This window comes from Stenella coeruleoalba (assembly GCF_951394435.1).
Source record: "Stenella coeruleoalba genome assembly, chromosome: 3".
Classification (NCBI taxonomy): domain Eukaryota; kingdom Metazoa; phylum Chordata; class Mammalia; order Artiodactyla; family Delphinidae; genus Stenella; species Stenella coeruleoalba.
In genome coordinates this window covers 141,524,167-141,537,339 of record NC_137148.1, presented here as the reverse complement: position 1 = coordinate 141,537,339, position 13,173 = coordinate 141,524,167, and the positions used below count along the sequence as shown (strand labels likewise).

The 13,173-nt window shown below is 38.4% G+C and overlaps 1 protein-coding gene across 50 annotated transcripts in view; it reads right to left on the bottom strand.

The window, feature by feature from the left end:
* The window catches only part of LOC307184329 (teneurin-2-like), a 2,867,364-nt gene that overhangs the window by 1,590,238 nt on the left and 1,263,953 nt on the right, over nt 1-13,173 (bottom strand). For 48 of the 50 annotated variants that reach the window (XM_079917763.1, XM_079917760.1, XM_079917746.1 and 45 more), the window contains one exon: nt 2,933-2,999. The exons of the other annotated variants lie outside the window; for them this stretch is intronic. The gene's annotated coding sequence lies outside the window, so the exon portion shown is untranslated. The remainder of the gene's footprint in view (nt 1-2,932; nt 3,000-13,173) is intronic. 50 annotated transcript variants of the gene reach the window in all.

The following is a 13,173-nucleotide window of genomic DNA, read 5'->3' as shown; positions in this document are numbered from 1 at the left end:
AGAGAGTTAGAAAAGGTGATTTCCAAACTCCCAGCTCAAGTCCATGAAATAATAGCCACTTTCTCTGCCCTATCCATGTTGTCCTAGGAGATCACCAATGAATATACTGCATTTGGAATGTTAAACCGCAATTGTTCTGGTTGGAAGAATGACTGTCCAGTAACTAAGGACAAGAGGGGCCAACCACAAAGACTTTGGCCATTAAGCAGCCATCCTTCGAGAAGCCTCATCCCCTGGCTTCTGGGCCTAAACCACACAACCTGCTTAGAGTTCTGCTATCCCCCCAAGGTATGATTTATTATTATTATTATTATTTTATTTGCAAGACATAGACAATAAAGGACTGCTATCCAAAATATACAAAGAATACTTGACAATTAAAAAAACCCAACAACTTGATTAAAATGTGGGCCGAAAACTTAACAGACACCTCACCAAAGAAGACACACAGATGGCAAACAACCACATGAAAAGATGCTTCACATCACATGTCATCAGGGAAATACAAATCAAAACAAGGAGGTACCATAACTGAGTCACTTTGCTGTACAGCAGAGATTGACACAACATTGTAAATCAACTATACCTCAAAACAAAATTATTATTATAAATTACTCAATTTATTTAAACTAAAACACAGTTCACCCATTTCTCCCATCCCCCCACCCCCAGTCTCTGGAAACCACCAATCTATTCTCCATACCTATAAGCTTGTTTTTTTTGTTGTTTTAAATTCCAAATATAAGAGAGATCATATGGTATTTTTCTGTTTTATGGCTGAATTATATATATATAGAGAGAGAGAGAGAGAGAGGAAGGAGAGAGAGAGAGAGAGGAAGGAGAGAGAGAGAGAGAGAGAGAGAGAGAGACAGAGAGAGAGAGAGAGAGACAGAGAGAGAGAGAGAGAGAGAGAGAACAATTTCTGTATCCATTCATCTAATACTGGACCCCTAGGTTGTTTCTGTATCTTGGCTATTGTAAATAATGCTGCAATGAACATGGAGGTACAGATGTCTTTTCGAGTTAGTGCTGTTTCCTTCAGATAAATATCCAGAAGTGGAATTGCTAGATCATATGATAGTTCTACTTTTATTTTTATTTATTTATTTATTTTTGTGGTATGCGGGCCTCTCACTGTTGTGGCCTCTCCCGTTGCGGAGCACAGGCTCTGGACACGCAGGCTCAGCGGCCACGGCTCACAGGCCCAGCCGCCCCGCGGCGTGTGGGATCGTCCCGGACCGGGGCACGTACCTGTGTCCCCTGCATCAGCAGGCGGACACTCAACCACTGTGCCACCAGGGAAGCCCCTATTTTTAATTTTTTGAGGAACATCTACAGTGTTCTCCATAGTGGCTGCACCAACTTTCATTCCTATCAACAGTGCACAGGGTTCCCTGCTCTCCATGTCCTCACCAACACCCCTCCTGTTCTGTGCTCAGGTCTCTCTTTCTCAGTGAGGCCTACCCTAGGCTGTTTTGTACTCTAACTTGATCTCCCACCTCTCCCACTCCTCTGGCACTCTCAAATCCCCTTTCTGTGCTCCACATTTTGTTTTTTCCACAGCATAGTCACATTGTTATTAATATTCCCATTTCATTATATATGTCTGTGTATATATATATATATATATGTATATACATATATTCAAGAAGGGCAGAAACCTTTACTTGTTTTTCAATTGGTCACATTTCCACTACATAGAACAGAACCTGGCATGTAATAAAACCTCAATAAATATATCTGAATAAACTTTCAAATATTTATCTATTTGCTTTTTTATCTGCAATCTATGGAGTAATCGCATTTTGTTAACTGAGAACAAATATTTACAAAAATAAACATACTAAGACTTGACAATACCTACATTTGTTTTAACAGTCGATATCGCCCTTTAATTGCTGGCAGAAATTCTCAATTTCCATAACAGTAAAAAAAAAAAAAAACACTTTAGATTTTTAAGTCAATAGCCCATTACCTTAGGTATTAAAAGAGGACATAAAGTGAAATAAAAGAACTGCTATGTTTTCTATTTTAAGAGGTTTCTCTGCTCTAGTTGTTTTTATAGGAGGTACTAAGTAGTTTAAGAAAACAAACAAAATCACAAGTTATGGTTCTTATAGACACAGTAAAAAAAAATAATAAGCAGAGAAGGCTTGAGCTGATTAATGCACTCTTGGGCGTGACTTTTGACAGTTAATAATCTTTAATTAATTTAGTAATTGTTTGCCCTTCAAGATAAAAATGGATATCTAGTCATTCTTAGGCCATTATTTTATCTAACACAATGAACTTAAGTTGAAACTCTTTTGAGTGGCAAAACTTTATTACAATTATATTCACTTTAAATTAATAACATCTCACACAAGGAGACTTGAAGATATGTAGAGGCCCCAAGCAATGAAATATTATGGCCTCATTAATCCCCCAATCTTATATTTAGTTCAAAATAGAAACCTATTAAATTTAAATTAAGTATGAGGAATTTGAAATATTTTCACCACGTTGACTAATGTTCTTAAATTACATTTTAAAAAATAGGTAATTTCACATATTACAAGATTTTAGCACTGAATTGAGAAGTTACCTCATAAACTTGTAACTGAAACCCCAGATTTTAGTCTTATTGTCTGCTCTTACACAGCCAGCCTACTACTCAGATGACAGTTTTACATATACTTCTCAACAGGTTATTGGCTTTTTTAGGGAGAAACACACAAGGCTCTTCCATTACAATTTCTTTTGGGCACATCCAACCTCTCTCCCTACTCACACTAAGGTCAAATAAGACTTGCTCTCACGCCAGCATGAACAATGCATTGGCTCATCAAATATTTTTGCTCTGCACACCAATCTCTCTACTCTGGGGAACACAATGCTTTATACAGAAAAATTGATATTTTCCCAAACCAAAGTAACCAAACATGCTACTAACCTTGAGTAAATTTACTTTCAGCAGCGAGTCTCTTTCCTTCTCGGCGACCAGCACCTTCCTTCCGAAGCTGGGGAAAACACCTTTATTACTAACGCGTCACAGACTTTATTTATAACACCTGAAGATTCTAGTCAATTAGCTACCCACTGAAAGCCATACACATCAGGTGTATTTTATAACTTTCCGTGCTACGCCATGATGAAAAGTATATTTTTTCCAGCTGAGTGGAGCAAAACTGAAGGCTGACAAAGAGAAAAAAGAAAGAGAAAAAAGGCATTGTTTTTAATGTTTCCACTGTCCCGTTAATAACTAATAGAGGAAGGAACTTCAAAAGCTGCATCTCTCCCCCAACTCCATAGCTAAAACGGAAACCAGTGGAACACTCAGCTTCATTTCAAACTCCAGAGGATTTTAGGAAAGGGTATAATACACATTCTTATTTAAGGAATTTTTAAAGGTGTGAAATACAATCTCTGAATTAACTTCAAAGAAACTGAATCCTGATACAGATAAGAGACACCAAGCTTCAGCAGTCAAGTGGCTCTTTGAACACCTTCAGCTGTATTTCACGTGCTACACCCACCACTTTCTTACTTGGGGAAAGAAAAAAGTGGACAAAGATGAACGTTTTTTTACCCGTTTTTACCTACAAGAACTAAGAAGAGGTCTAAGATATTCATGAGGATAATGAACTATTGTTTGAAATTAGCCAAACTTACTCAAATATCAAAGGACTCGATGATAGAAAAGAATGACTGGGGGTGTATGTTATCACACATTTTACTATTTTACCTCTGTAAGGTCGGATCTTAACAAACGGCACCACGAAACAGAGGAAAGCTTCAAGTGAGCTTTATTAGGGAGCGCTCCAGGGCGAGGTTCACTGGTCCAAAAGAAAGGGGCCAGAGAAGTCGCGCCGGGGTGAGGGTTGGGCAAGATTTTATAGGGGAAGAAGGGAAAGGGGTGTGGTGAATCTGGGAGGGCGCAGGGTATTCCTTATTTGGTGGTCTTTTCGGGTATCCTGGGGGACCGTTAGTCCCACCCCTCGAAAGGCGGGAAGGCTGGGCCGGGTTCGAAGTCCCCAGGTCAGTTCCTGGAACTGGGTGGTCCGGAATGTCTCCAGGGCAGTTTCTGGAACTGGGTGGTCCGGAGAATTTCGGTCTGATGCAACATGTGAATCTGATTGTGTTCCCCTGCCTTGGGCCAGCTGGCCTTACAACCTCCATTACTCTGATTCAATCCTATCTCTTTTTCCCTCCCATTAAATAAGAATCCAGAATCACTGTTAAGTATTTTAAAAATCGCTTTGTTGATTTTATCTTATTAGAGAACAAATGTATCTTTCCAATCCCTGTGATACTTAAACTAAAAGATTGTTTCTTTGCACGTATTTTCAGATCCTGTAACTAAAATTATAAGGGCTTATACAAACAAGATGGGAAAAGAGTTGTTTTGTAGTCTGTAGGCCACACTGAATCCACTGATTAAACTACTTTATGTGATAAAGTTATTTTATGTCAAGATTACCTTCAGTGCAGCCGAAATTTAAGTATTTTCCTCACCTCCAAAATAATTGAATCAAATGGGAAAAGAATGCATGTGTATTTCTCCTTTAATTAAAAACACAATCAAACACAACTGCAGACTATCACCTATGAATTAAAATGCTAATTCTTTCAAAAGAAGAGTATATCTGATGTCCCCCTTTGAAATATAATACACAACAAAGAAAGGAGGAGAAAGATGCCATAGGAAGTCAAACACACATTTGCAAAGCTAATTGAGCAAATTCACCACCATCTGACATTTTGCTAAAAGAAAAGCAGCCTTGCAGCCTGATAAAAGAACAATGCAAACAAAGACAGAAAAATACACAGTCTAAATTGATCTGTTGAACCCCAAAGCACTAAGATAGCCTTGTACAAAGTGTGAAATTGAACTGTGAGCCACAGAGAAAATTTTTGTCCTAACACTTCCCAAGATCAGAGGGAATTGCAGGTGATCTTCCTCTATTCTTTTATTTTCTTTTGTAAGAAACTAACCTAGTTGAAGGACAAGAGTCTTAAATCCCCTAACCCTCATCAGGGTTCACAAATGAAACACACAAATGAGGATTAAGAAGATTTCCCACCAGGAATATTATAAAGGAGAGTTAGGAATAGCGAGTATTGGGAGAGTCCAAGAGTGAGCATGGAAGTAATTACCTTTCCAGCCCATATAATGCAGTGCAGTAATTTGCTAGATTTGTCTTATTTCTGAATCTAAAACTTTTGCCAAAATTTCACTTTTGAGGAAAACAGAGAAAATCAAATTCATATTTTGTGTTTCCTAATAAGAACTGAGCCCCTCTATCATCTCTCCACAGCCCACTTTCCACTCAACCCATTACTGAAGTGAAAAATGCTGTGATTTACATCCTGGTTCATACTGGAAGGGAGCATACAATGCATTAGGAACACCAGATCCACATGGAAAATAAAGAACTTCTTATAAGCTCTGCATGGGACACTAAACAGCTGCCAAGTTAGAGGGCCGATCACACTTCCCCTTTGAAAGCATCCCCTCAGACCTCATCAAATTCCAAAACACTACTGAATCCATAACTGATAGGAACCTGGCTTCAGGTGATACTGTTAACCTCCTAAGGTACTTATAACGCCTTTTCAATTTAACCCATATGTCCTGCAGCTTCTCTCCTGTACCATTAGAAAAATAATGGCTCTTTCCTTTAAAAATGTGGCCTTGGGCATGGACAGATGCCTGGTGTGCTTATAAAGTTACCTGTCTGCTTTGATATTGGCCTCTTCTTTAATTGCAGTGGTGTTGGGGGTAGAAAAGCCACAGCAGGATTTTTCCCTTTCACTGGCCTGATGAAGTACTATGGGGTCTGTCTTAATAAAGTCCTGTAGGAATATTTTCACCACTGTTCAGAGGAAATGGGGATATCTTGTTAAGTTAGTTTCACTCCACAGTGAGGATTTGTGGGGAGGAGCAAAACTAGAGATGTTTGCTCAGGGAGAATTGTTTCTGGATTCAGCTTCTCCTTACATACAGCCCAGGTGGCCTGTGTGCTTTCCCTCTTCATCAGTTCTTTCTGGGGAGGTTTTCCCACAGCCTCCTGGCAGGAGGAAAGCAATGAAAGGTACTGTCTCATGCGGATCTTATTTCCTGTGTCAGTGCAGTTATCTCCCCTTCTGAACAGGCCCATGTCAGAGTACATTAAATTCAGTGAGGTAGACTGACTTAGCTCAAGATGCAGTAGGGAGGCTGCACACAGAAAACAATATCAAAAGAGCACAAGGGGACCCTTAAAAGAAGTAAATTAACTCAACAACCAGCTGTGTGGATAGGAGTCGCGTTCACAGAGCCATCACAATTCTGCCACCAAGGCTTGATTAATATTAAAATAACAGTTATACATATGTAAGATTCTGGAACAAAGGATCCCTCCCATTTCTGAAATCTCCTCAATTTTCTTTCCTAACACCTACTCTGCCTTTTTCCTCCTAGAGTGTATTTGTTTCAGTCAGAAATGGGAGTTCTGTAGAGAACCCTGTTCTTTGTTGAATTGCTGGCTTCTTATGCAGCAAATCCCAGTAGCCAGGAAGCAGTGATTTCATGATTTATTAGCATTCAAACAAACTCTGTATAGATCCTCTCATTCCCAGTTTTGTCCTTGATATTCTATACCAACTCCAATCTTGAACATGTCTGGGTTTCAGCCTGAATACAGATCCATATGTGTCTCCTAGACCCTACAGGCTCTCTCTGAAGGTACTCTTTATTTTTACATGGTCAGCTCTGCACTTCACCCAGCAAAACTGATAACTTATTAAGCAAATATAGCATTAAAAGGGAAATGGTAGGATCTCAAGAATACATAAAAGAGAAAAAAAAAAAAATCCTTTCCTTACTTATCATGAAGTGAAAATGTTCACCAAAATCATTTTGGTTCAGGAAAAAAGGTATATTGAGCACTAACTGTGTGCCAGCTGAACACTATGTTGCATTCCTAAATTATAAATTAAAATTTCATTAACTATTTCCATTCAAATGAGAACTCTACACGTTGAAAATTTAATTGACTTTTCCAAGGTCACTCAACTAATAGAGCAGCAGTCAAGAAGAAACCAATCTCCTTATTCCCCATCCAATTTCCTTTCAACTCCACCACACTCCTTACATCTCAGTGTCTAATTTCCATGTCCAGGTTTTAGAAAGTCTGAGGATACAACACCGAGGCTTTGATTGTGACTGAATGTCTCAGCTGTACTGTCAGATTCTCTGGGGGAATTATAAATCTCCCCAAGTGCTTAACCAATTACCATTTTTTTCCCTCATTTTCAACAGGCATAGTCTTTGGAGAAAACATTTGCACAAAATTACTTGGATCATTTATATAGAATGACAACTTCTCTTCCAGTCAATTCAGTCTCCTTTCCTAATCATCGTCCTTTTAGGTGATGGATAATTCTTGTATTCCTTCTAACAAGATATCTCATTCAAGTATTTTATTTTTTCCTCCTAACCTTTATTATCACTTCAGTTTTGTTTTGTGTTTCTTTTTTGCCCTGAAATTTAAACAGAAGATTCCACAAAATATATTTTTAAAGGAGTTATAGAAAGAGCCATTTTCTGTAGCTCTTTAGATACCCCTGTCTAGATTTATATTTTATTCTCCCATGAAAAGAAAAGCTGTCTACTCAGTGATAGTTCATATACGTTCCTTTTTTAAAATGAGAGTTTTCTGAAGATTGCCACTGATCTATAGACTTCATTCCAAGATATTTGAGAAACAGATAATTAGAAAATTAAATAGATGATAGATGGACGGATAAAAATCTGTGGTGTTTAATGAATAGTCTGCTGCCGTTCATTCTTCTTTTTTTTTTTTTTTGCGGTATGTGGGCCTCTCACTGTTTTGGCCTCTCCCATTGCGGAGCACAGGCTCAGCGGCCACGGCTCATAGGCCCAGCCGCTCCGCGGCATGTGGGATCTTCCCGGACCGGGGCACGGACCCGTGTCCCCTGCATCGGCAGGCGGACTCTCAACCACTGCGCCACCAGGGAAGCCCCCATTAATTCTTTAATTTTAAAATATTAGCCATCTGTAAACATTTGACATGTTCATTTTCATTCCAAATGCAATTGTCGACACACACACAGACACATATATTCCAACAATTTATCTTACCTTCCAAAATAGCCAAGCTATATGAAATTCACTGTTCTCTAAGAAATAATCACTTAGAATTTTTTTTATTATTAATTCTTTCTACATTCACGTCTCTAGTAATTCCTATTTTTAGAAATATATTCTAACGAAATCCTCATGGATACATGATAAGATTTTCTAGAACAACATCTAACACAACACTGTGTTAGCAAACTGTTGAAAAATAAATGTCCAACACCAGAGGATCAAATAAATATATTATGGTATCTTTTATGTAATTTTCAATACAGATATTTAAAATTATGTGATAGAAGACTGAAAAGATGCTCTTGATTTATTTTTGAATGGAATAAAATGAGATTACCAAAGACCATGAACATCATGATGTCATTCTGGTAAAAGAACACATAGAAGGAAAAAAGCCTTAAAGGATATGCATTAATATGGTGTATTGTTTTTAAGAATCTATCAATGCTATTTTGGTCAGTCTTGCAATCCTGCAAATAGAGCTGGTCTGAGGAAGAGACGATTATAAGCTATATGCAACTTGAGTTTTAAGAGTTTATTCCTCAGTAGGCTCTCCGGCTTCTCTTTTTATTCTTTTCTTCCACATCTTAAAACTCCACAAATTTACGTTTTTTTTCTTTAGCTTAATGTCATTAATTTTGCCAAAACAACAAATACTTCAGGTTAAATAAAGTTATATTTTGCGTGTGTGTTTATATCTTAGTTAAACTGAGTTCACCAGAATATTTCCAGAGAAAGGATCAAGAAAGAAGAAGGCAGCAAGGGCATAAGTATACTGGGTACACGCCAGCTGAATCTCTTTATTCCGTTGAATATCAGTTTCCCTCTCAGTGAAGAGATTAGACCAAATCATTTCACAAAGCCCTTCCTGCACAGTCATTCCATGACTATGATGGGAGGTAATGCATGTCAAAGGGAGAAAAAGATATAAGAAAGAAAAAACAATAGCAGCCCAGAACAATCTCTTACTTAGAGCCCAATTTTATTGTAATGGTTTCCAAATGTTACTTGCCCATCCAAATCATCAGGAGTGCCTGCTAAAATTACTGGCTTTCCTTTCTGATTCCACCTATCTGACCTTGGATTTGAGTGTCTGCATTTTGAAAACCCTAAGTGGCCTTAATATAGCAGGAGTGTGAAATAACGTTTGGGAACTATTGGTCAAGGCAGAATGTTTTAAGCATATTTCTTTCTAGCTTAGAGTTAGACAGGTAAATAGGATAAGTAAAAAGCATCTGATCAACTTATTGTTTCTGCATTATTGTTTCTTACCCCTTTCATGCAAGAAAGGCAAACAGTGCAATCAAGCTAGAGATGTTATTTTGATTAGCAGTTTAGAATTCTCTTGCTACCATGTTTTGAAAATATTTACATTCATAGCCATTTCTCAATAAACAATTTCCACTAAGGGTCAGAGGGTTAAAAGGCTCTTTGTTAATTTGATAATGCACTGCATTACTTAATATTATATCTGTTGAAAATCTCAGGTTTTAATGTGACCATTACACATAAAAGTTATCAATGATTTCATCAGCTTAATAGGGCTATTGCTCCTGTGTTCAATTTATTATGTGGAACTACCTGGGTGTCAGTGGATATGGCTTTGAACATTTCAAACAGATTTATTTTTAGTTTCTGATTCAAAATTCAGTAGATGTTCTGGAAGGACTATGGTATGTAATGGAAAATATACATCAAAATTGTATAAGGGAACAAATAACCAGAAATAGAGCAAAAACAGGGGAATCTAGTCTGGTAATTAAAATCTAGGGTATTAAAAAGGCAAATGCCTTCTGACCTAACCTCTATTTCCATTTAGGGACACGATCATTAAAGTAAAATTCCTGATTTCATTTCTGCCACACACATACACACCTCAAACTTGAAAGAACTTTTCTGATTGGTAGCTTGAGAGCAGAGATTAGTCATGCAAGTCTCAGCCCATTCTCAGTTCTCTCTTTAGATATGACTGATGCAGAGAACACACATTCTGGTTTGCTCTCTCACCTGTAAGGAATCTTGGCAGGACAGGCTCTGATATGAGAAGCACTGGGGTTAGGCTGTCCACTGCAATCTATGAAGGGGTGGGTGGGTATATCTGATTTAGGGGAGAAATACTGAGCCCAAATGACCTTATATATAAGTCACACCCTCCAGTTTACTAGCCTTCCACTTTTATCTGTAATAAAGTTGATATGTTGATCCTTGCGTCTCTAAATCGTATGCCTACTTCTTAGTTGATCTAAAGAGGGAAAGGAGGGTGTTGTTTAGGGACCCTATAAAATCCCTCCTAGGGAATGCATGGAGGGATTTCAGGGCCCTCTCCAAATTATACAGATAGTAGTACAAATCTACTTCAGGATCCAGAACTGATTTTTCTAATTTCAACTTCCTGTATCTCCCCCTCTTACTCTATACATGATTACCTTGGGATTCAGTTAAAAGTCCTTGTCTGAAAACAAAACCACCCCCCAGAGAATCTCTTTATAGAAGGTGACTTAAAAGTTGCAGAGGTAGTTTAAATTAGTGGTGAAAAGGGTTTGATGGCTACTGTTTTTTTTTTTTTTTTTTACATTTTCTGGTAATGTACTGTGGCTCCCATGCCTACCTAGGGATGGGCATGCACCCCTGGCAAAGGTCCAATGATTTGTTCAGAGTTGGGTTTCCAGGCCTGCCCCACCAGGGCCATTTCCTCAGATCAGTGTTGTTGTTGAAGCTAGTGGAGAAGACACTTCCTTCTGCCTCTCAATTTTAAATTTAATGTCAACTTTAATTTCGGTTTTAATTTCCAGTTGACAATATGAATCTGGAGGCTTTTAGCAGTCATGTTCTCCATTTCTTTTGGCGAAAGTTTTGCTGAAACACAAGGTATGAGACCAAATGGAGTAAAAGGGCTGTGGCACCCTTGGCCTTTTGGCAAAACAGTTGCACAATCTAGTAAAAACTTTGATTTATTTAAGCCAATACGAGTTGAGCTTCTGTGTTTGCAACAGTTTTGAGTAAAGCAGGAGGCATACAGACTTAAGATAACTTTTTAAGACAGAAGTAAGATATGTTTATTGTCTTGAGAATTAAGACAATACAGGAACAGAAAATACTCCAGACTGAGGTCAAACTGTTGACGTATATTTTCTTTCAGTATATTTCCTACACTTTTTAGAAAACATGTTTGTGCATGCATGAATGCATGCACACAAATAAATGTCCAAAGCACTGTTACTATCAAATTGTTTTTTAACCCCTTTTCTTCACTAAACAATTTATCATGAAAAATTACCTAATGCATTGTAATTTTTATGCAGCAGAACTTACTATACAGCAAAGACTGACTCTTAATCCTTCTTTCCATCCTTTTTGCCTCTCTTCAATAAATTTTTGAACCTTACTAGGTTCCAGGAATTGTCCTGTGCACTAAGGATACTGCAGTGAACAAGAGAGGTAGGGTTCCTCTTTATATGAAAATTAATTTTTGGTGGGTGAAACTATATTAACAAAGCAAACAAAATAATCCCAGATAATATACATAGTACTAGGAAAACAACAAGATTGTGTGATAAAAGTAACAGGGGAGGGGAGGAGACAATATTAGGTAGGATTGTGAGGTAAAGGTCCTTGGAGAAGGTAAGACTTGAGCTTGAAAATGCTGACAAAAAAAGAGCCAGTCATTTAATTTGGGGTTGGGAGTTTTGGAGGCAGAACGAATAGCTAGTGCCTGGGCTCCACAGTGGGGATGAGCTTGCTGTGTCTGAGGAATAGAAGAAAGTGGTGGTGCCTCAAGTATACTAAGTGGAGGGAGCAGTAGAAGATCAGGTGAGAAAAATAGTCTGAGGCCAGGACATATAGGACTTTGGAGGCTGTGTAAAGGGATTTGTGTTTTATTCTAAATAAATAAAAAACATCACAATGTTTTAAAAAAGAGGGCTGATACAATCTGTCTCAGAAGTTTAATTCACTGGAGACACCCATGGCTTGCATGATGCTGGTGGCAGTTGAGATGGAGAAGAGTAGATACATTTGTGTACACTTCTGAGGTAGAATCAATGAGAATTGTATTTGGGCATTGAGAGATGAACATCCTGAGCCTCTGTCCTTCATCTAGAAATTGAATCAGAGGCATTAAATTATTCTTGAACTGCCTTCCATGGTCTTTGTCATGTTTCCACAAAGAGCACAAAAATTTAATCGCACTCTGATTCACAGAAAATTCTGAGGAGGTAGTTTTGTTTACCTCTTTCCTTTGACTACTGTTTAGTTTCTGGAAAATTTAAGGGTGGAAGGGGAAATGACTGGTGAAGCTGAACTCCTCTGCAGAGAGGCTGTCCTGTAGGAGGGTGGAAAGTTGGCTTATTGGGCTAAGCAGCTGGTTCAAACATTTCCAATCCCTGGGCGCAGAGACTCAGATCTCAGCAGGACTCACTCGACCATTCATCCTTCCAAGGTAGATAAATTGAGTGTTGCACAATTTAGAATGTGTGCATCTTTCAGATAATGCCTTAAAAAGCAAATTCTGTGTGAACATTAAAGACTACATAGCACTGTAGAAGATCAGGGGCCACCCCTGTGTCCTTGACCTAAATTTCCTCCTTTCTGTAATGTGGTAGAGTGAACGATTTCAGTTATCAATATTTTACTGTTGCAAAATCCAGACAGTTTCCCTGGCTCTTTGGAATCCTTCAGAATGAAATGAGTTTTATTAACAAAAAAACTGTTTTGACTTTACTACGAGGACCTCCAAAGTTGCCTCTAGCTTATCTGTACTTTTTAATGATGTCCCCATCACAGAGACTCCAGCCCTCTCAGACTGGAACAAACACATTTTGTAGGCGAAAGGTAGCTTGATCTTTCCTACAGGAGGTCCGTAGTCATGCTCTGATACCAGGGGAAGTTCCATCACTGAGGTCTCCCTGCCCTGAAGATAACCCAGCTGAAGGTACTGAGAGATGTGGAAGAGGACACTGGGATTGAATGAAGGGCAGGGAACCCAGACACAGTCACTAGACTGCTGTACCTTTTATTTTTTTCCTTTTGCAGATGATCAG